This window comes from Mesocricetus auratus, unplaced genomic scaffold (genome assembly GCF_017639785.1).
Source record: "Mesocricetus auratus isolate SY011 unplaced genomic scaffold, BCM_Maur_2.0 Super-Scaffold_100691, whole genome shotgun sequence".
Classification (NCBI taxonomy): domain Eukaryota; kingdom Metazoa; phylum Chordata; class Mammalia; order Rodentia; family Cricetidae; genus Mesocricetus; species Mesocricetus auratus.
In genome coordinates this window covers 50545140-50569854 of record NW_024429267.1, presented here as the reverse complement: position 1 = coordinate 50569854, position 24715 = coordinate 50545140, and the positions used below count along the sequence as shown (strand labels likewise).

Here is a 24715-nt window from a genome sequence, read left to right as displayed (position 1 = left end):
GTTTAAGGTCTGAGAAAAAGCTTATAATGGGAAATACTAATTTGGTTGAATACAAACAAGTTAAAAAATTTCCCAAGAGGTAAGTTGCTGGCTGAGCTTTTGTTTTATGTCTTTCAAGAGAGTAGGACTCCCCTGGTGTTCCGCGTAGGGTCTTTAATGCCCAGCCTCTTTGTGAGTGCTGTCTGTGCTTCCTTCATGCTTTGGCTGTTGATCTGCATTCATATGTGTGACAAAACATCCTATCAAAGCAACTTAAAGAAGGAAGGATTGTTTGGCTCATGGCTTGAGAGGTAAGGTCTGTCACAATGGAAAGGTGTGGTACTGGGAGTGTGAGGTGGCTAGTCACACGGTGTACACCATGTCACAAAACAGGTAGGGATTCATACCAATGCTCCCCGGTCTCTTCCTTTTTACATTTCATTCCGTCCAGAACCCCAGCCCATGGTATAGTGCCGTCCCACATTCAGGATGGTTCTTCTTCCTCAGTTAAAATAATCTGAAGACTCCTTCAAAGACATGCCTCAAAATATGTCTCCTAAGAGGCTCTAAATCTCACCAGCTGACTGTGAAGATGAATCTGATCAGCTGATTGTGAAGATCAGTTAACGCACATGTTGAGGAGACTTTGATAGCTGAGACGACCCATGCTACATGTGATCTTAAAAGTAAGTTACGTATCTACTTCATTGCTGAGGGTAATTATGGATCCTGTTGAACACATACAAAATGCTCAGCCTCAGTGAGCAAGTGTGCATTGGACATTAGGAGTGTCTGGAGGCGCCCTTCTCCTCTGAGGAGAAATTGAACTTTCTATGCCTGCCCAGTTCTCTTCCACGGATCACCAGAGCACAGCCATCTCTCTTTCTCTCACCACATATCTTGTATTATAATGATTTAATTATCAATCTCCTTCCATAACAGCCTAGTCAGTGAGACTCCCATGATACTCGCATTCTAATGGTACTATAAATCGTAAGTTTCCATTTGATTGTAACCTCAGCTTGTCATTAAAATGCTCACACACAGTAGGCATTCAAAACTGCTGCGGTGGATGACATGATGCTCTTGGATTGGAAGGAAATAGAGAAGGAAAGAGGAAAAGAGGGAGATGAGTTACAGAACACGGGCATGGTGAACTGGAGACTTTCATTATGACTCAATTGTGTGGCTGACTGGGAATTGGTAATTATAAAATATCTGCTGGGATCTGACTCCCTGAAAATTGGGCAGGTGAATGAAATTCCACTTGGGAAGACTAGTGTTCCCGAGACAGAGTGCTGTATCTTCTATCAGCCTTTGTGTTATTTTGGTTCTGTTTACAAGTAGCTATTAATGCCTGAACCTCCGTATTGCAGAGCCTAATATCCTCCCAAATGTCATTCTCCACACACCACAAATGTATTTCCTCAGACTAAATCCCCGACTTTCTTTCAATCTGCTGGGATGAATGTGCAATTATTTTTTTGGCTCAGAGAACATACTTTTAAGACACAACTTTGAAAAAATTTCCAAGGCGTCATTATCACACACGGAGTCTTTGCCTTGCAGATTACTTGCCTGTGCCACGAATCTTTAAAATTGCTTGGTTTTACGTGAGAGGTCTGGGAGGTACTGGGAATTTATTTTTCTTCTTCATAAAGGAGATGGCTCACACTTCTACTTAAAGTGGGTGTGAGTTAAATATCATCCTAGGAAACTGAACTGGCCCAGAAGGCTGTGACACTCAGAGCTGTTCTGTTTAAATTTCCAGGGACTAGCTGGCATGATACAGCTCAGTGAGAAAAGTGATTGCCATACAAGCTTGAAGATCTGAGTTCAAGTCCTAATGCCCATGTAAAATGCTGAACATGATGGCATGTGCTTGAGTCCAGTGTTGGATTCACTGCCAAGGACATGTGGGTAAATAATAATTGAATAAACCCAGAGGGTAGGCACCTGAAGGGACCCGCAGATGGGAGCTAAGGCTGTACCTATTGGAGTTGGAGCAACTGGCTTTGGGCCCTGTGTCTCTTGTAGGCAGCCGTGAGCTTGTTCTCGGTGTGTGACACAATAGCAACTGCCATGCTGGTGGCATCTGGCAATGGAGACAATGTCTGATAATGACAGGGATAATGATGTATTGACTTGCTTGTCCACAGCCCTGGGTTTTTGTAAATGTTACACAAGTGACACAGTTTGCAAACTATCAACCTCAGCACAAATATAATGGATGGCTTTCCTAATTTGAGGGTGAGTCACTTAGTCAATTTTTTTGTGTGTGCACCAGTATGTGTGTGTGTGTGTATGTGTATGGGTGTGTGTGTGTGTGTTGTATACATGTTCCTGTAGGCATGTGTGTGTACGCATGTGCAGACATGTATGGGTATATGGAGGCCAATCTCAGGCTCGTGTGGCAAGCACTTTTTCCCACACTCTTCTCCCCAGCACCTTCCGTGAGTATCTATTACTTAGGACAACTTCCTATGTTTTTTCCCTCTTATTTCTGAAAATGCATGGAGGTGATGTTTTGATTGCCTGGTGAAGTTATTTTTTAGAACTTTTCCAATTACCAAGATCCATTCTTGTCTAGGAACTTGGAACTCTCAGCAAGCAGCACCTCCTCTCTCAGAGGACTTCAAGGAGAGACTGGCCATGCCACACACATCCCCCATGAACACATCTTAACCAGACGGAGCAGCATTACCTGGCGTGGCTCTTAGCCTCTGCTCTTTCTCCTGCCTTTGGCTCTGATCGAAGGAGGCTGCAGCTGTTGGTGTCAGGTGCCTTCTGCCTGCCACCTGACTCAGCACAGCTAGGGTGGGCAGTGCCAGGTATCAGACAGTTCCACACACCAAGGGCCAGAGTGGAGGTGGTCCTGTGTTCACCAGGCCCTTTAAAAGCTACTCAGTTGCAGACACACAAATTCAGGGCAATGCAGTTAATTGAGGCCCCTGGGAGTGTCTCAACCGGTTGCTGGAGCTTCCTTCTCTTCCAAGGGTTTGGCTCCCTTAGTGAGTTCTGTGGACCTGACCCTTCCTTATCTAATGCATTTCCATCCCATGGGTGCGTGCCTTACCACTATTCCTTCCTTCCTGGCCTCACTACCCCAGCCCACTGACTTTACAGCCACACAGGTAGACCAGTTGCTCCAAAATCCCTGCCTCAGCTCTATCTTTGAGGGGATCTGACAAGAGTGCTAAAAATGTAATATTTCCTCCTCACTGAGACAGGGTCTTATTTAACCCAGGCTGGTCTTGAACTTGCTATGTAGCTGAGGATGACCTTAAACTTCTGATCGCCCTGTATCTACTCCCTGAGTGCTGGGATTAGACGTCGCACCATTACCACCAATTTTATGAAATTGCAAGAGATTTGTGCATGTTAGACAAATAATCAGCCAACAGAGCTATATCCCTATCCCTGATCTAAACTTTTGTCTCTGGTTTTCTCTGAATGTCTTTACCACCACACCTTTTACCTGCCCCTCCCCTGCCCTGGACCCCAGTGAAAGCTTGATTGACCACCCAAGTACCCTTGGTAAATCCTTCCCTATCCTCCAGAGATTCAATTACACATTAGTAAATTATCATGTGCTATTTGTGTGCCTTAAGAGTGGACTTTGAGGCCAAGAAGAGTCCCCTTGTTTAAGACTCAAGCATTTTCATTTCAAGTGTCCCCTGAGACCTCCTATCCTGGAACAGACTGGTCCCCTAACCGGTAATAGGAAGAACAGAGAGCAGTAAACAGCCAAGGACAGTAAAACCTTGCTCCCTTGAGAACAGCTAGAAAGCAAACTATCCCAAAGAGGCTACTATTGTTTATAGTATAAAAAAAAACACATGTGTGTCAGGAATGGAAAGTCAGAAGCACATCTCTGGAGAGAACATTCTACATAGAGATCTCCCTCTTTTTTTTAGAGATCTCTTAATGAGAACTTTGGCATGAGTTTCAGCAAGGCTTCCCTAATCATTTCCGTTGTGTTGTGATCTCCCGATTTGATGGTCTTTTGTCTATCTATTATTCGTTATTTGTCCTTTTACTTTTGCTTGTTATATGCTTAGTAAAGTCATTCATTAGAGACGAAAAGTACAATTACTGTAGATCATTTGCCATACAGCACACCTTCATTCTGGTCCCTTCTATTGCCACCAGCCCCCTCATTGTCCTGAGGTAGTTTTCACTTTAACTCCCTCTAGCATTTGCAAATTAGCATCGCAGGATGCTGGCAGGATGCACAGCTGGCTCCTGCTAGTGGCTCCTGTGGGCAGAAGCTGAATAGAACAAAGTCACCATGGACTTGATTCCAAACTGCATGCCATATTTGCCCCACTGCCTTGTGGACTGGAGTCCGAGAATGAATCTGAAGGGGAAAAGGAGAAAGCAGGCTGGGTGTTGGCATTCAGTTTTCTCTGCTTCCTGGTTGCACCATGAACCATGTTCCCACTGCCATCTCTTTCCCACCATGGATGGACGGCATTCCTCTGAGTTGTGAACCAGCATGTCTGTGCTCCTTTAAATTACTTTGTCAGGCATTTGGTAACCGTGATTAGAAAAACAACCAATACAGTCCCCAGAGAGGAAGTATACCATAGAATGTCTTTAGGCTTTTTCTCTTCTCGATCTTCTGTTGTATATTCCAGTTGAGGGACTGCATCCTTGTGATGGGAGAGTTGATAAGACTAGCTCAACTGTGAGCTTGTGTGTAAGCCCATGGGTATTTATTGAGGAGAGCTTTAAAAATAGAAACTATTCATGGTGTTGGTCATTTTGTCGTTGCTGTGGGATGCAGAAGGGCTTATTTGGCTCAAGATTCCAGAAAATTTCAGCTTATGGTGAGGAAGGCAAGTCAGCGAGAGCTGGCGATGGGAGCTGATCACATCATGGTACACTAGGAGGCAAAGAGCAAGGGAGGGACAAGGAAGGGGAACCTATAACCTTCGATAGCCTCCTTCTAGTGGCATACTTTTTCTAGTGTCACACTTCCTAAAGGTACCATGGTACACTGGCTGGCTTTTACGTCAAACTGACGCAGGCTGGAGCAGTGGTTTTCAGCCCTCCTGTTGCTTTGACCCTTTAATACAGTTCCTCATGTTGAGGTGACCCCAACCGTAAAGTTATTTTTGTTGCTACTTCATAACTGTAATTTTGCTGCTGTTATGAATTGTAAATGTCTAATATGCAGAGCATCTGATATGCAAGGCTTTGTGAAAGGGTCGCTCAACCCCCAAAGAGTTGCAATACACAGGTTGAGAACCACTGAGCTAGAGTCATCTGAGAGGAAGGAACCTCACTTGAGAAAATGCCTCCCTAAGATTGGACTGTGGGCAAGCCTGTAGGTCAGTCTCTTAATTAGTGATTGGTGTGAGAGGGACCAGCCCATTGTGGGTGAGGCTACTCTTGGGCTTGCGGTCCTGGGTTCTATAAAAAGGCAGACTGAGCAAGCCATGAGGAGCAAGCTGTTGAGCACACTTCTCCGTGGCCTCTGCATCAGCTCTTGCCTCTAGGTTCCCACTTGGTTTGAGTTCCTACCTTGGCTTTGCTCAGTGGATTGTTGATTCAGGAGATATAAGCCAAATAAGCCTTTTCCTCTCAAAGTTGCTTTTGGTGATGGTATTTCAATACAGCAATAGTCATCCTAACTATGGCACTTGGCATCCCAAGATAATGTCACCACCCAGGGAGCAAACATTCAAAACAGCAGCTTATGGGGACATTTTAGATTTGAGCAATAACATTATTCATAATTCTACAGAAGATGGTCTATCACCAATTAATGCAGTCATACTGTCTGAATCTGGCAGTAATTCAACATGCCAGGTTGATATCTTCATTTTAAAGTTAGAAATACATAATGAAAATAGAGTGTGCTGATAGCTTTTTTCAAGTATAATTTTTTCCCACTATAAGGTTACATGGCTCTTTAAAATCTACTTTAAGTTTTCTTTCCAGATAATCTTTCTATGTAGCTGTCTTTGAATTCTCCTAAGCAGAGTTACTTCTTCATCCCACTGTTTTGTTTGTTTGTTTTCCCTGAATGAAGACCGGTAGCAATTTCTATATTTATCTCTTACAGGACATTTTAGTATGTTCCATTTATTTGGCTGTTACAGTAGCTTGATGGGTTAAGTGAATAGAGGCTAACTTATTCATATTTCCATTTCATGTCCTTATTAGAATGCCGGACATGTACTATGTTCATCTCAATTAACCAATCAACAAACATTTAATGAAAGTAACCATTCTCACTTATATCAGAAGTACCAGCAAAGATGGATCCTGTCTCTATGAGGGTCAAATGAGGAGACCAGGAACCACACCAGTCATTTCAACAGAGATAATTTAACATAGGGAATTGAAGAGCTAAAAAGATTTGCAGGGACCTTAATTGTAGATACTCGGTTATTATGTGCTGCATAATGACATTTTGGTCTGTGATGGTCCTCACATATGATAGTAGCCCCATGAAACTGCCTACTGGTACTGTAGCCATCATGACTTCATAGCATAATCCATTTGTGGGTTATTTGCAGATGTACCCAGCCCTGCCTGCTTCCAGATGAGTAAAGAGCAGGAATACAATTATGTATATTATGCAATGCTACTCTTTTGTCATTTAGTCTAGAATCCATCCTTTCTACCTTTTAAGTGAAAGTACTAGAAAGCAGTGCGCCTCCTTCCACCAGCCTCAGCCTCCTGCATCCTGGTTTCATTCTCTTGATGGCCTCAGGAGGCCACACTGTGTGACTGACTCAAACCATATGACACGTGTGACTGGGGTAGGTGTAGGAAACATCTGCCTCCTGAGGGCAGGGAAGAGGAGAGATCAGTAGAGCGTGGAAGGTTGGGTGGAGGGACCCACAGAGCCCAGTCCTAAACTACAGGCACCGGGCTGGTGCTGGTGTCCCCGAAGGTCCCCAGTGAGGCTGAACCTAGGACTTTTGAGGAAACAGCCTGGATGAAGTGCCGTCTCTAGCTTAGGGAGCCACAGATGAGATGACATTGGCAAGAAAAGGAAGCACACGGTCAAGGGCAAACCCCTCTCCTTCCTCTGCCCCACCCCACAGCCTCCCCTGAGACCTTACTGGAAGATCCTAGCAGGAGGATGGCAAAGGAGAATCATCACCTATGAACTTCCCAATCTCTCTCTCTCTCTCTCTCTCTCTCTCTCTCTCTCTCTCTCTCTCTCTCTCTCTCTGTCTCTGTCTCTCTATCTCTCTCTGTCTCTGTCTCTGTCTCTCTCTCTCACACACACACACATACACACATGCATGTACACACATAGGTACACACACATGTACGTGCACACACATGCATGCACACACACATGCATTCCTCATGCACATGCATGCACACACACATGCATTCCTCATGCACATGCATGCATGCTTCTTGGAGAGCAGATTCGGTTCATTTAAGGAAAGAAATTCATGGTTTTGATTGCATCTCTTTTATATAAAGAGAAGAGATATTTTGGCAAAGAGTAAAACTACCTGGTAACTTGTTTGGTTGGTTTGGTTTAGTTCTTTTGATATAGAGTTTCTCTGTGTAAAGGTCCTGGCTGTCCTGTAATTTTCTTTGTAGACCAGGCTGGATTTGAACTCAGAGATCCACCTGCCTGTCTCCTGAGTGTTGAAATTAAAGGTGTGTGCCACTATGCCCAGCTCGATCTTTTGAGTCTTAAAAAAAAGTCTTTGCCCGTTCTGATACAGTGACATACCACCTGTGTTCTTCTAGTAGGTTCATGTCTTATGATTTTTGAGTTAGTTTTTGTCATCGGTGAGAGACAGGGATCTTATTTCATCCTTCTACATGTGGATATCTTCTGTAGTTCCACAATCCTGTTTGTTTACAGGGTTGTCCTTTCTCCAGTACGTACTTTTACACAGTTATAAACTATCAGTTGACCGTAGATGTGTAGATTTAGTTCCAGATTGTCCATTCTGTTCCATTTGTCCTATGATAATGTCAGCCACATGCTGTTGTGATTACTGTAGTTTTAAAGGATATTTGAAATCAGGTCTCTAACACTTCTTGCTTTGTTCTTTTTGCCCAATATTACTTTGTCTGTGTTATGGCCAATTTGTGTTAACTGACACAAACCAGGAAGAGAAGCTTCCTTGAGGGATTGCCTCCATCAAATTGACCAATGGGCCATTTTCTTGATTAATGATTGATGTGAGAGGCATCAGCCTTCCCGCAGGTGTGTGTGTGTGTGTGTGTGTGTGTGTGTGTGTGTTACAACCTAAGGATTGTATAAGAAAGCAAGCTGATCAAGCCAGCACGCAGTGTTCCTCCACAGTCTCCTTCAGTTCTTGCCTCCAGGTTTCTGCCATGACTCCCTACCCTGGTTTCCCTGGATGATAGGATTTAACCTGTCAGCAAACAAACCTGTCTTCCCCGAGTTTCTTTGGTCACAGTGTTTATCATGGCAACAGACCTGGCATTTATTGTAGCAGCAGACAAGGTGTTTGTTTATCATGGCAACAGACATGGTGTTTATCACAGCAATACACATGGTGTTTGTCATAGCAACAAACATGGTGTTTACCATAGCAACAGACATGGTGTTTATAATAGCAGTAGACATGGTGTCTATCTTAGCAACAGACAGAGTACTGGTGTAGGCTGTTGAGATTTTTGTTAGTCCAAAAAAAAGTTTTTTTTCTAGTTTTGTGAAGGATGTTACATTTTGAAGGCTGTTGAATAGAATTCATTGTACTGCTTTCCATGTGTCCTTTTACATTTGTTTCATTAATGTTTTTATAGTTTCCATCATAGAGCTCTTTCATTCCCTTGGATAACGTTGTTCTTAGGTGGGTTTTTGCTATTGTTGTTGTCGTTTTGAAGTTGTTGGAACTCAGTGTGCTTTTGTGATTTCTGTTTTGGATAATTTGTAGCAGTGTGGGGCGTTACTATTGATTTCCGTATCCTGTTTCAGATCCTGCAGCTTTAACCTAACAGGTTATTTTCTCTCTGAAGGTCTGACTGAGGCCTGGGGTTTGTGCTCATCATTGATTCACTTAGCATTTGGTCTGGTCTCACAGTAGTGTTAACCCTAGGTTTGGGCAGCATCCAGGAAAAGGAAACAAGAGTTTAACGAAAGCCAAGAACTAGGGGAGTCCAATTCCTATTTTTAATTTTTTTAAAGAACAGTTTAGTGGTCTTTCCTGGGATTCACATATTTTTAAGTGAGATGAGCCCTAACCATGTTAATATTGTGGCAGAATAGCCAGGCGGAGGCTAATTACAAATCACCCAGGAAGTTGGCAGATGCAATTGGGGACAAGAGAAAAGTCGCTGAGGTAGAATGACAACTTTTCCAAGCCACTGAGCTGAAGATGCTCATAATGAGGTTTATACTAAGACAGCAGAGTGAGAAACCTTGCTCAGGACAGCAAGACTTTCACTCACTTGAATAGCCGCTTACCCACCTACCTTGTATATTCAAATCCTTCTCTTTGCTCACTTTGATAGATAAAAGGCAAACAGACGAGGGTCTCACCAGATGCTGACCTTGTGTCCAGCTGTGTGATCATGGCCAGCATGTACAGGGCACGGAAACCTAATGCCTCCATGTCTAGGTTGTTTCATGCATCCATTTACCCGTGTATTAATCCATATGTGTACTCATTGTTAAGAGAGTCTTAACTCTAGACTCAGAAATCAAAAAGAAATGAAAGCAAAAATTAACTTTATTATTTGGTAATAATGGAAAGAATGCACCCAAAATGGCAAAAAAGTAAAAGGAAAATTATGCATTCACTCATAACAGTAAACAAGTAGCCGTTAAAACACTCCCATGTCCCAGGAACTGTCGTAAGAGATATGGAGGTGTAAAGGCAGAAAGAATATTCTCCTATACTTTACAATCGGGTAGAAAGCACTTACAATATCTCTGACCTTGCATCCTCGTCTCTTGCCTTCAGTCCCTCTACTCCAGCACTCGCCACCCCCATCTCCTAGAACACATCAGGCATCTCTGGGATCAGGACTATTACACTTGAATTTACATTTGCCTAGAATGGCCTCTCTTAAGATACATAAAAATTTAGTTTTCACATTCCCTTCAGGTCTCCACTTTACGGACTTTCAGGCAACTGGAGGAGACCCATTGAAACACCTTCTCATTTGTACCTCCTTTCGATCAAGAGTTATTTATTGGATGTCTGCCTAGTGAAGTCTCTCTTTAGGATTCTGTGTTAGAGAGCAGCATCCTACTAACTTGGTGATTCTGGATCTCTTTCATTTTGAAATCTCTCCCTAATTACCTAAACACACACACACACACACACACACACACACACACACACACACACACACGTATACACCTTCCCTAACCCCAAATAGAATGTGGTATGTGTGTGTGTATGTGTGTGTGTATGTGTGTGTGTGTGTGGTGTGTGTGTGTGTGTATTTCATTTCATTTCATAAGGTGGATGACATTGGTCATTATTTCGTCCCTGTGTCCAGAAACACCTCCACAAATAGTAGATGCTCAACAAACATGGTTAAGCAATAGTGCAAAGAAGACAACAATAATGCTAAAAGAGACAAATGGATGGTAATATGGGAGGAACAATTACTTTAGGGCTATGGATTATGAACTATTCAATGAAAAGTTGCTACTTAGAAAAATAAAGTTCACATCTGCTAGACAGATATATGGCTAGCTTCCAGGACAGATTTATCCAGCCTTTCAGAAATCGAGGTGCTGGTTAGATGTGATGAATGACCCCATGATGCCTGAAAAAATTTCCATTACCCTTTGCTGTTTTTTGGGGCCTGCCTGGGACCATCTGGAAACAAATGGGTTTGACCTCATTTCCAAAACTACTTGCAAAGTCTGTTCTTGCTAACCAGGAGCTACATCTTCACTAGTGGTCGTCTCTGCCTGCCGCTCTGCTCCCGTCTTATAGCCGTGCCTACTGATGGGACTCAAGAGGACATGGAACATTCTTCCTGTCACAGAAGCTATCACTCATTAGAGATGGGAGCAGGCAATAACTCTAATGTCCACTGGAATGGCTCAGTGGAAGCATCCCTGCCAAAGAAAACAGGTGCTCAATGACTATGGAACAAGTGTGAGCAGAGAACCCAAGCTGGGCAGGGACACATGTGACTGCTGTTCTCATGGCTACAGAGATCAGACAGGTAAATGTGTGCTCCCAGGCAGCCAGAGAAGACCCTCTGAAGCTCTGTTTCATGCGCGCATCCATTAGATAGTCGTTTTTTGGCTGTTTGCTTTGTTCAGGGTTCAGAGAATGACACAGGATTGACTCCACCAGAGCACACGCATAACATGTCTGTGGGACAGCCTCAGGTTCCCGGAAGCCACCCCTTGTTGGGTGTCTGAATCAAACAGTCCTACATGCAGGAAAAAAGCAACTAATTCAAAAGATTTCCTAAAATAGCAAGAAACAGAGGCTGGGGAAATGGCCCAGTTGGTAAAGTGCTTGCCTTGTCAGTGTGAAATCAGATCCCCAGAACCCACGTGAAATACCAGGTGTAGTGGCATATGCTCATACTTCCAGTGATTGGAGGTGGAGACAGGTGGATCCCTGGGGTTCACTGGCCAGGTGGTTTAGCCTACTTGGTAAAGATCCAGGCCAAGGAAAGACCCTGTTTCAAAAAAAAGGTTCCTAAGGAATGACACCTGGATTTCTATGATCTCTACACGCATGTACACATATGTACATACATATCTACATATAGTTAGGCAGAAACCTGGGAGAAAATTTCCAGAAAACAAAGACAGGGAAGGGTATGAACATGTTAACATGTTTCCTTCCAAGATCCTGGGTTTACTGGGCATCTCCTTCACTCTTCTCTTTAGTTGGGCACGTTTTCTCCAACATTCTTGTATCTGCATGTGAAGAAAGATAATCTCGATCCTAGCTGGAAGCCCCTGCCCAAACATCTGCCCTAAGAGGTTTAGCCTCATGTTAGAGCAAAGCAGAATGAAAATATTAAGACTAGAGAGCCAACAAGAAAGACAGGCAGACCACTCGTCTGTAGGAGACCTTGGACATGGGTCACTTTTCAAGGTGCTGTCAAAAGGAAGACACGATACGCAGTGACATCTGCTTTGTCTGGTATGACATTCAAGGTTGAGGCAGCTGCTCTGTTTGTTGGTGGCTGAAGCGTCCTTAGCCACTCATTGAGCATCAAGAGACATCCATGGCTTGGATATCCTATAGGCCACTTGACACTTTCCAGGCTTAGATTGTGAGGCCTCTAATTCTACTTCAGCTTTTTCACGTGTGGCTAGGAACCATGATTTACAGTTACAGAGGGGAAAGGTCCATGATTACCTGAGGACTCATGTGTGAGAGTAGCACAGTACTGTTGTTGGGCAAGGTGTGGACAGATTCATCCTCTCCAGATGTCTTGACACTGGCTTTGTAGAGATGGGTAGCTTGGTCATTTGGCTAGGTACAGTGAAGCCTGAACCCCAGGCTGTTTGGGGACACTCCACGATTCTAATTGAAGGGGAAACAAAACTTGCAGGCATTTCTGGAGAGAGAGGTCCTGTTTATAAATGTGTAGAAGGCATCACAGTGAGAAGTCATTGGTGATTATGTGGGCAATGGATTCATGTTATCCTAGAAAGAAAGAGACAAAGAATTTTATTTTACCTTCTCTTCATCTTTGTGTGTGTGTGTGTGTGTGTGTGTGTGTGTGTACATACACAATGCACCTGTTCCTGTGTATGTGCATGTAAGTGGAAGCCAGAGGTCAGCCTTGTGTGTCTTCCTTAATCTCTCTCCAACTTGTTTGCTTGTTTATGATTTATTGTTTTGTGCATATGAGTGCTTACCTGAATGTGTGCATGTGTTCCATGTGTGCCCTGATAGCTGTCCACGGAGGCTAGGAGAAGGCAGCATATCCTCTGGAGCAGAAGTTACAGGTGGTTGTGAGTTGCCTTGGGGGTGCTGGGAACTGAGCTCCAGTCCTCAGCAAGAACATCAAGGGCTCCTAATCGCTGCAGTGTCTCTCTAGTCCAGCCTTGCTTTTCAAGACTTGTAGCCACCCCATTAGGCTAGACTGGCTGGCTAGTGAGCTCCAGGAATCTACCGGCCTCCTCTCCCCAGTGCTGAGATTAAAAGTGTGCCACTGTCTGTGCCCAGTTTTTCTACATGGTGTCAGGTCTCTGAACTCTGACCCTCATATACCTGTGAGGAAAGAACTTTATCAACTGAACTATCTCAGCTGGTCTCCTCCTTTGGAGACAAGGTTTCATTCACTCTATGGTGGCTTGAATGAAGACAGCCCCTGTAAGCCCACAGGGAGTGGAACTATTAGAAGGTGTGGCCTTGTTGGAAGAAGTGTGTCACTGAGGGTGGGCTTTGGTGTCTCAGAAGCTCAAGCCAGGCCCATTGTGTCTCATTCTCTTCCTGCTGCCCGTGGATCCAGATGTAGAACTCTCAGCTACCTCTGCAGGACCGCATGCTGCCACGCTTCCTGCCAGGATGATAATGGACTGAACCCCTGAACTGTAAGCCAGCCCCACCGAAGGGTTCTTTATAAGAGTTGCCGAGGTCGTGGTGTCTCTTCACAGCATTAAAACCATAACCAAGACATACTCTAGAGCTCAAGCTCCTTTGCAACTTCCTGTGTAGGCCATGCTGGCCTCAAGCTTATGGTGATCCCCTTGCTGGCATTACAGGTGTGCTCGTATCTCTTCTCAGATTCCTCCCTTCTTTTCTGTATCTACTCATTCCAACATTCAACGTTTTAATGCATTAGGCAGAGGGCCTGGGTTGTTTCTTAGTGTCCTTGGCTTCCTATGTACCATACTTTTGAGGTTTCAACTTCCCTGATCAATGCAGACTATCAAAGTATTTTCCTTATATAAGTCAGTCCTTCATAAGATGCTATTTGATTCTCGTTACTAATGAAAGTTTGTTAAATTCTCAGATAGGACTCAGTGAACTTCTACACAGTTAGGATAGACATTTGGAAGAGAGGCTAGAGGACTCCACTTTAAATTTTACACTTGCAGCATCAAATATAATTTATGTGCTTATCTATCACCCAAACCAGAATCCATGTCAGATTTAAATAGAACTAGAAAAGCAGTTAACTCTATATCCTCTTTCATAACTCATGCCCATCACCTGCATTCAGTGCAGACTTTGAATCTGGTTAATTGTAGAGTGGGGTGTTTTATTTATTTGAATGTATTTTTAAATACTAAAGTTTATAAACTTAAAAAAAACTTAGATTGAGATGGTATCTCATATCAGACATACAGACATTGGATTTCCTTGAGCCTGCTGGCTGAGGCTCTGGACTGTTAAACTATATCTTTCCTTCTCGTAGAAGGCACTGGGCTCCATTGAGCTGTGTACTGGCATAGGCCCAGTGAATGATCTTAAAGGCGTCCTTTGCAAGTGCCAGCCACTCTCAGGAGATGCCAACTAGAGAAGGTAAGGATGCCCCTGAAGGAAGCGTGAGGGCTAAGCATTGTCCTGAAGTTTGGGACAGAGGTACCTGTGGCCCTGGGAATCTCAGCTCTGATGGAAACCAACCCAGACCAGGCCCCTCTCACTGGAGGACACAACTGCAGATAGGCTGGTGTGTAGCCGGCACTCCCTGCCTGGTCCCACTTCCGTCTCCAGCCGCAGGTGTGGAGAGCTTACATGTCACACGGCTTTTCTCCTGTCACTGTGACAAAACAGGATGCTGAGCAGCAAGAGAAATCCCAAGGGCTTGTTTCGATTGTACTGGGAAAGGGCTGGGAGTGGTTGGCTTTCTAAGGAGAAGGGGAGAACCTGCTACAGGCCCAAGGGCATGCTGCCCCTGACACCCCACTCACTCCGCTCCCCTGGGCTCTGTCACCAGGCCTTCCCATCCCCCTTAACTCCAAACAGCTGGACTCCTCGAGTCATTTATTGGAGACTCCTGAGCTCTGGCTATCGGAGTTCCTCTGTGCACTTGTGCACTAATTCAAAGTTCTGGAAAGTGTGGATTTGCGGTCTGGCCCTGTGGAAATGATACAGGAGTGTGACTGAACATCTCCCGTGACCCTCCCTCCCAGGTCCAGGCTGTGCCCTCTCTCTTTTGTGAACCTCCTGACTTCATACCTTTGCTTGGATGCCTCCTCCACACTGTATTCCCCAGCTGGCCTTCTTGGGGGTCGTTCTCTGAATTGCTCACTTGTCTGTGAATTGTGAGTCTTGGTCTGGCATTGAGCATCTGAGAAATGGATCTAAATGATCTCACTGTCACCTGTAATTCTCAAAAGTCTTCTGAAAGAAAACTTGTTCCCATCTTACAGATGAGGAAGCTGAGGCTCGCAGCTAACAATGACTCCACGGTTGGAGATTCCAATCCAGTTCTGTCGGAGGAGGCCAGGGGGTCTGTCTGAGGAACCATAGGCCCCCTGTAGGTGGCACTGCTGACTACTGTCCTCCACCCCTACACACACACATACACACACACATACACACACACACACACACACACACACACACGCAGAGCTCCTGGGTACACCAGCAGGCCGACTGCAGTACCAGGACTGTGTGACACTTAATGGGAGGTTGGTAGGGTGGAGCAGGGTGCTTGACAGCTAACAGGACTCAGACCGCTAGACATTGGAATGAGGGCCTGCTGTAGGGCAGCTCCCTTTATGGAAAGGCCTTGTTAGAGAAATCAGTGAAGTCCTAATGAAGAGGTTTTCTGAGTTGTTAAAAAGAATTGCAACACCTCGAGTCAATTTCTTCCTCTGTCACCCACACCATAGCATGCAGTGGAGCCCATGCCCCTTTGACGCACTCTCTCCGGTGACATTAGCTGATGCTGTCAGAAGATTTTCCACCCTCGGTACATTTTCAGATGATATGCATATTTTAAGAGTCCAGTGACATCAACTCTAATTTTGGGGAATTGCAAATTCTTCTCTTCAATTTCTTATTCAGAAATCTTCCACTAAAATTAAGCCTAGTCATTATATCAGACATTAAACATGAGAAATGGGCTGGATCTGATTGAACCACTCTGGAGGGGGCCAAATGATGGCGTTATTATTTTTAAATTGGGAACCAATATTCTAGCCTTTTGTGTCTTGCTGGTGATGATATTGGATATTTTCCTTGCTTGAGTTTTTATCAAACCTCCCCAGAGTGTGCAAATTCAGATCATAATTCAGATGGATATGATGGCCACAGTCCCTGTAACAGTTTTGGCTGAAGGCTGTGCGGGTGGACACTGGGGTTGGCGAGAGGCCCCGCTGAGAGCAGGCGGCTGCTGGACAGCCCCCCTCAGCCTTGCTCTGCTAATGTCTCTCCCAGTGTGGCCTAGCTCCATGCTGCTTCTGCTATGTAGCAGCCCAAGATAATTGCCTGAGGGCTCTGTAATGCCTTAGTTCTCAACTGGAGCTGAGACTGTGGGGATGGGCTCTTGGGGTCCAGCAGCCTTTGAAGTCATAACTACACGGGACACCATGTCTCGGGCCAGAAGTTGTGAAAGGAGATTGGGAGGAATTTGTGGAAATAACTGGATTGAACTGGATGCTTCGGACATTGATTCTAAGCTTTATGTAAATAATACGTGGGCCTGATTGTCACTGATGGATGTCTGTGTGGCAGACTCCCCCTAGGAGTTAGCAGAGGAGTGCATTATTCATTTCTCACGATTCCGAGAGTCTGGAACCTGGACAGGGCACTGCTGGGGTAGAATATCTTGCTTTCATTGGCTGTGGCTGGGCTGCGACGTCTGCATTGCATCCTTTCTAATGTCTGATCCATGGCTGTGATGAGAACAGTAGATCAAGCTGGTCAGGAAGGTCAGGAACCCCGGAGCAGCAGCTCTGAGAATGCCCCTGCTGGAGGGAGGGGAGGTAGGACAGAGCTCTGGTCCTTTAGTTCTTGTCTCTTGGTCCTACCTGGAAACTCTCCAGGAGTACAGGAATGAAAACCAGAAGAGGAGCCGGGCGGTGGTGGCGCACACCTTTAATCCCAGCACTCGGGAAGCAGAGGCAGGAGGATCTCTGTGAGTTTGAGGCCAGGCTGGACCGACAGCCTCCAAAACAATGCAGAGAAACCCAGTCTCGTAAGACCAAAAGAAAAAAAAAAAGAAAACCAGAGGAGGCCACTAGACAGCACATGGTTGGGGCAACTGGACCAACCAGCTCATACGTCTCCCCATACCTCACCCCAATTTCTACTACAAATCGATTAAAAATCCCCCAAGGCAGCAGCAATGGTACCCCATTGCCAGGCCTCAATCTTACTACACATGAGTGCTGCCTTCTGTCCCCTTAAGTCCCTACCTAGGAATCCACAATAAACTTGTCTTTAGAACTCACCCTCCATGGTCTGTGAATCGCATTCTTTGAATTCTGTAGGCAGGAACCCAAAAGCCTCTGGCTCTGGTGGCTTTGGAGGGCACTGGGTTTTCCAGGATCTGAGTTTATCCAGAACCAGGAAAGACTCTGTCATTCTCAAAGATGCCCCCAACATTCCTGCCTTGTCTAGGATGGGTCTAGGGGTTGGGGATAAGCCGTAAGGGTTCAGCTGGGGACATAGATGTATTTTGCTTTGCTGTGTGGCGTCGGGGCCTCTCCCATCCTCACACACCACTCCAGATGCTCTCATCACAGGGTGTGATATTTCTAACAAGGGAGATCAGAATGACCAAGAGTGCAAAGGCAAAAACCCTGGAGGTGCCTTTAACTTTTTTTTTATTTATGTTTTCGGGTATTTCGCCTGCATATATGTTTGTGTAATTCGTGTGTGCAGTATGTACAGAACCAGAAGAAGGCATCAAATCCCTGGAACTGGAGTTAAAGACAGTTGTTAGTTTCCATCTGGGTGCTGGGAACGGAACCAGTGTCTTTTGGGGGAGCAGCCAGTGCTCTTAGCGGCTGCTCATCTCTTCAACCCTCCACCGGGCTTCATCTCAGAGTAGAAACAAAACTGTCTCCATGGCATTCTTCCAGGACACCCATGGGTCAGTTCATAGTCAAGGAGGGGACTCGCCTACTTACAAGGTGGCTCGGGTCAACTGGACCCCAGATGGAGGGGAGAATGTAGAGGGCGCTGTGGACCAGTGGCTAGAGCAGGAGGCGTGAGCATGCTGACAGATGTGCAAAGACCTAGGTGAGACAAAGGGGTGTCCTCTTCCTGGGACGGCTGCTCTGAGAGTCAGCTTGCCCATTTTGTTCTTGCTTTCAAATAAAGGGGCTTAGAAGGTATGTCATAGGATCATGATTGGTCCACGGCGAGACAAAGTACAGGGGTGTCAGCTGTGAACCTGGCCCAGTGCTAGGCGCATAGCTAACATGGGGAGCAGGTTGGTATAATCACCATCAAAGTCATGGCTACACTAATGATGGCGATATTGCGGGCCTGGAAACAGGTCCTGGGGAGTGAGGATGAAGTCAAGGAAATGAACATTTCTAGAATGCGTGACAAGCTTTGTGCCTGGTGCCTCCCAGTCTCTGTCTCTCTTGATCCCTCATGACCTCTGCAGGAACATCCGAGTTTAGAAACGAACAAACATTTGGAAGAATTAATAAGTCTGTACTCATGACGTGAGGTCTGTCTAACCCCTCTCCACTTTTTCCCACAAAGGAAGGCAAGTTATTATGTGTAATGCATTCAGGCATACCACAGTCTTGGGGCTGGCAAATGCTGTCCTGCTGTGCCTTGCTTACTGACTTCTGATCTTGCTAGGGTTTCAATTTTAAATGTCCCCAGCAAGTGGTGCTCTTTTGGGAGACTGCAGAACCAGTCACTATGGGTGTCCTTTGAAGGTTATAACCCTGCCCCATCCCTTCAGGCTCTATCCTTTCTGACCCATGGTGTTGTGAGGCCCCTTTCCCACACTCTGGTTGCCTCTACTGATGTCTTTTGTTATGTCTTCCCTGCAGGGATGGATGGAAACCCCTTTGGGACCATGAGCCGTAATCTTTTGTCCCTATGCTGGTTAGTTTTTTGTTAACAGGACACAAACTTGAGTCATGTGGGAAGAGGGAAACCCAGGTGAGGAAACACATCCATTAGATTGGTCTGTAGGCAAATCGGTGGGGTATTTCCTTCATTAATGATTGACGTGAGATGGCTCAGCCCACAGTGGGTGATGCCATTCCTAGGCAGGTGGTCTTGGGTTACATAAAAGGGCAAGCTGAGCAAGCCATGGAGCAGACATGGAGTAAGCAGCATGTCTCCGTGGTTTACTCTTCAGTTCCTGCCTCCGGTTCCTTCCCCTCCCTGGCCTCCCTTTAACTGTGGGCTGTGATATGGAAATGTGAGTCTAATAAACCCTCTCCTCCCCCAAGTTGGCTTTGGCCAGTGTTTCATCATTTCCACAGAAAGCGAACTGGCACACTCCCTTAAGTGTTTCTGTCAGGTCTGTGTTCTGAGCTGTGTGAAAGTGACTAATGCCACCTCTGTTGCCTTAGTTCTGGGCATCCAGAAGTGGAAAGCACCCACCTTGCCTCCTCAGAGCCTGTGGGAGGCATTCTGTGGTGAAGGGGGGAAAGACATTTGCAAACTCTGTAGTGACCCCGGAGATGCTGACATTGTTATATCAAACAGAGATTATCACGTGTTATTGGAATTGAATGACTAAACAGGCAATCCATGTATGTATGTATGTATGTATGTATATATGTATGTATGTATGATTTACCTGTCATCCAACTACCTTCATCTGTCTGTCTCTCTGTCCTTATGTCCATTGTCCATCCACCCACCCACCCATCCATCCATCTTTCTCTATCTATCTGTCTGTCTGTCTATCTATCTAACTATATCTATAACTTACCTATCTTTCTACCTACCTAACTATCTAACTGCCTATTTACCATATGTTCTCTGCTAATCCTGTGTTCTACTGACTCAGGGTTTTGGCAGTTAAAGAACTCCAGTTTTCTAGAAAGACCCCGGGAAGGGGTGGGAAAGGTAGGGAGTAAAAATGCCAGTCCTGGTGTGGTGCAGTGATGCTTTTCCTGTGGAATACCCCAACAAGATTCCATAGGTATAGTTTCTCCCATGAAGCCTTTAGCAGAATTTACTAGCACAGCACAGTGGGACCTGAGCCTGCATGTGTAGGTAGAGCCGGCTTCCTCTGACTCACGGTTTTTCATTATCAACTTGTAAATATCCCCTGTCTGAGGCTGAGGGAGGTCAATCCAGTGCTGGGTAAAATGCTGATTTTACATGTCTCCCACTGCCTGATAAAAATTCGGCAAATGTTTACCAGACCACTATGAACTTTTAGGCTTCTCCAGAGAATAACAACTTACAGCATGTGTGGAAATATTGTCATTATCTGTTTATGGATGACCGTGGGATGAGCAGCGACCAAGGAAGCTTGAGTGAGCTGGGTCATGCCTCTTGCTTCTTGTTTTCTCTTCCTCTAATTTACCCTGAGTCTGACTCGCCATCCTGCTCTCCTTGTAGCCGTGCAGCTGCATGCATTACTCCCACCACTCCTGCCCAAATCTGCTACACAAGGAACTAAATGGTTTGTAGTCACAGACTCATTTCTCAGGCAGTAAATCGTAATAACACAACGAGATAAGGCTCTCGATCTGACATGCACACTCTAAGTTTATCAGAGGTAACAGCATAGCTGGGGCTGCTTGCTGTGTGTGTGTGTGTGTGTGTGTGTGTGTGTGTGTGTGTGTGTGGTGGGTAGGTGTCAGTATGTGGGCTCTGCGAGGTGTCTTGTGAACATCACTGATGAAGAGAGATGTGACAACATTTGCTGCTTGGTAATGAGATTCAGTGTTATGGGACTGTTATTTTTAGGATTTAAGCTATGAAAATCTCATTCTCCCACTAGAGGCCTCTTTTCTGCATTATGGAGCATACCAGGTAAGGAATCCAGTGTCATCTTTAAAATAAATAACAGATCCAAGTTAGCTTATGAAATACTGCTCTTCCAAGTCTGGCTGACAAGAGTGAGCTTAAAAATGGAGTTTGGGGCTGAGATAAGCAGAGAATAGACAGAGAAAGAGAGAGTGGGATTTGAAAGTCTTGAGTCAAATAAGGACAAGGAGAGATAATCTTGAAATTGATGGAATTTGATTGTATCCTTTGTGGTAAATCAAGTATCCATGTCCATTACAAGTCTGCCTGCCTGCCTGCCTGCCTGCCTGCCTGCCTGCCTGCCTGTCTGTCTGTCTGTCTGTCTGCCTGCCTGTCTGTCTGTCTATCTATCTATCTTTGTCATCCACTCACCCTACCTCTATCTGTATATCTGTGTATGAATCTATCATCTAATCTATTTATTTATCAATAAATAATTGATATCTACCTACCACCCACCCACCCATCCATTTATCTATTATCTGTCCATCCATTTATGTATTGCTCTATTGGTCATCATGTATCTACCCATCTCCCATATGCCTCTCTGTGTGTCTGTGATGCCTTTGGGTATACCCCATGAATACCTCTCGGTGATCTTGGTCTAAATCCCCCCACTAGTCATCCTTACATCTTTATGCTCACACATGCTTCATCTGTGTCAGACTCCTTGAGTAGAACTAGAGAAACGATTTTGCATAGTTCTGGGGCCTTTTCTGGTTTGGCAACTTAGGCTCTGAACATAGGGGTTTCTGTTGTTCTGTGCTTTGATTCTGCCAACCGTTGCATCAGATGAAGCTACTTGGTAAGATCCAGAAGCCTGGGTATGAAGGTGTTCATGACTCTGATGACAAGCCATGTGAGTGATGATCTCTGCACGTGCTTCTCAGTCGGCAGCCCCCAGGCCAGCCCCATGGGCACCTACCTCAAGCATAATGTGCCTCCTTTTGTTCACACTGGCTCTAGACTTTTCACCATACTCTGTTTCTTGGCTCAAAGTGGTGGAGCCAGCCATGGCTCCCTGCTCCTCTCCCAGCTGGTGTCCCCACTGCCACGAGCACATTCTGTTGCTTTCCCCTCCAAGTGTTTTATAGAAGCTGACCCTTCTTGTCACCTCACTGCCCGTGTGGCCATCATGTCCTCATTGTCTCAGTGGCCTCTTTATTGTCTCCTTTACTTAGCATCCTCAATGGGCCATCATGTGGCTCTGTTTCAAAACCCTCTAAAGGCTCCGCACCTGGCTTCAGTGCTCTAGGTTGGCCCATGGCCGATGCCCAGCAGCACAGTGGAAACTCCCTGTCCTCCTTACTCTCTGATTTACATAGTCCTCCCCCCACCTCTCCCCACACCTCTGTATTCCCCAGAGGTGCAAACTTGTCTTGCATTCTGTTTTGTTTCTGTTCAAATGTCATCTCCTCAGAGAGAGATTATCTTTGAGAATTTAAAATAAAACACCATCGCCAGGCGCTACCTTCTCAGCTCTCATTCCCTCAACCCGCTTTATTTTTCTTCATAACAATTACTACCTTCTGATACTCTAAACCTATTTATCTGTCAGGCTCCTCTGGAGCCAGGATCACTTTCCTGAGACAGAGGGCTTCTCTTGGTCAGCAGCATCTCCAGTGGCCGGAACAATGTCTGGCGTGTAGGAGCTGCTCTTGAATTATTTGTTAAACAAACGCTAAGGGGGCTGATGAGATGGCTCCATGTGTATAAAACAGCTGCTGCCGAGCCTGATGACCTGTGTTTGATCCTCCATGGTTGGAAGGAGAGAACCGACTCCCCACAAGCTGCCCTCTGACCTCTACGGCACTGTGACACTTGCACACTCACACGCATGAGAATGTACACACAGGGGTACACGTGCCTACACACAAATATGATAGAAAAAACCTAAAGGAATGAATGAGGCTGCTTCTAGTGCTTTCTAGAATGCTTTTTTTTTTTTTACATTATCTCTAGCTGTCCCTTTATTCTAGTGCTGTGAGGAAGCGTGCTGTAACAAAACATGCTGAAGGTGGGTTGACACCCTTCACTCCTGACCTCTTGTCCACTGAGAGCTCCTTGTTTGGAGGAAGTTGCTCAGTAAAGCAACTGGCAGATAGACGATCCCAACAGGCATTGAAAGCTAGAGGCAGAGCATGGGACACCGGCAGGGACAGGGAGGAAGGTTGCTTACCAACTCATTCACCATCCTATGTTCAGCTAGCTTTCTGATGTCACCCAGGGCCACCTGCCTAGGAACGGTGCTGCCCACAGTGGGCCGGGCTCTCCTATATTAATTAGAATTTAGGATAACCATCCATAGACGCAGCCACAACGCCTTGATCTGGGCAGTTCCTTAGCTGAGGGTCCTTCCTCCTGAGTGTGTCCCCTTCGTGTCATGTTGGCAACAACAATTAAGCAATGTTCTGGGTTGCCTATGAAGCTTGTTTCTGCTGTGTAGGTTTGTTATCATGATGCTAAAAATATTCGCTGCTCTCACAGCAGCTTAAACCCATTTTTGTAAGGTATGGGTAGAGGGTAGGTGTGACGGTGAGTGTCGGTAGAATTTTATTCAGTCACAGGGAAAAACAAGATTATGGAATGTGCAGGAAAATGAATGGAACTAGGAAGAATGATATCAAGGGAGATGATCCAGGCTCAGAAAGACAAATAATTCCCTTAATCTCATATGTGGGCCCTAGCTTCTGGCTGTGATATATCTAGGTGGTAGCAAATATGAACTGAGACTGGAAAACCAGAAAGTGGCCAGAGAGAGGGGGAAGGGATGCCACCGTGTGTGTGTGTGTGTGTGTGTGTGTGTGTGTGTGTGAGTGTGTGAGTGTGTGTGTGTGTGTGTGTGTGTGTGTGTGTGTGTAGGACAGGACAAAATTGACATAAGGAAACTTGTTACTTTTGTAAGCTAATGGAAAAAAATCAATAACTGTAGATCTTCCTGGAAGAGAGGGTGGGGTCTGTAGGAGTGAGAGTCAGGAACGCCAGTCTGCGGCCATGACAAGGCTGCTGTACTCATGAACTTAGACAAGATCCAGCCTGTCAGCACCCCAGCATGAACAGGAGAGGGAAGAGGTGATGGGGGATGGCAAATAGAGATGTATAATTAAAATAAAATAAAAATATAAGTTAGAATCTAAAGTTGACTGGAGAATGCTGAAAGGGAAGGTGGTATGAAGCCGGGAGATGCTGCTTTAGGGTATCAAGGGCAGGGGCGGAGTGCGGGCTAAAGCTTGCGCATGCGCAGTGTGTGGAGTTAAAGCCCCTTTCCTGGTTGTCCCCAGTGGTATGGGTCTGGACTGTCATCCTCAATGAAGAATTCCAGGACTCTAGGACAGAGTGGCCCATCAGGCCCTGCCCTTATCTGACAGTAAAGTGAATACTGAGGACATTCGCCCCGTGCTATGTTATTTTCCCCAATATTATCCACAGGCCAGCCCAGTGAGTGTGGTACCTCTTGCGTTGTGTTCTCTTCCTGCTCCTTCTTAACCATGGGGCGTTTCTGGGAGAGAAAGGTGGTCCTAAGCCTGGGAGGGAGATTGGAAGTTTCTTCTGCTCCTTCCCCTTACAGGATGGCTGGAATAAAACGTAAAAGACAGGGAGTTCCCACTTGGAACTCAGGTTGGAGTTAGTTTTCGGTGCTTGTCCTCACTGCCTTGGAGCTGGACTTTTTGTGTACGGCTTGCTTCCTTATCTGATTATAATTTGTGGCATTTCATTAGCATTGTGTCACTTTAACGAGCACTGTTTTATTTGTTTGTTATATTTTGAGACAGGGTTTTACTTTGTAGCTCAGGCTAGCCTCATTCTCTTACAGTCTTCCTACTGCTGGGATGATAGGCATAAGTCCCTGTAACTGACTATGGGAATTATTTTTTTACGACCTTTAGACAATTTACACAGTGGAGTCAATGTAACCA

General features: G+C 45.4%; 1 long non-coding RNA gene across 1 annotated transcript in view; it reads left to right on the top strand.

Moving 5' to 3' along the window:
• The first annotated feature begins 339 nt into the window (after positions 1 to 339).
• The window catches only part of LOC121137566, a 45494-nt gene continuing 21118 nt past the window's right edge, over positions 340 to 24715 (top strand). The window contains exon 1 of the long non-coding RNA XR_005874854.1: positions 340 to 665. This is a non-coding gene — a long non-coding RNA (uncharacterized LOC121137566). The remainder of the gene's footprint in view (positions 666 to 24715) is intronic.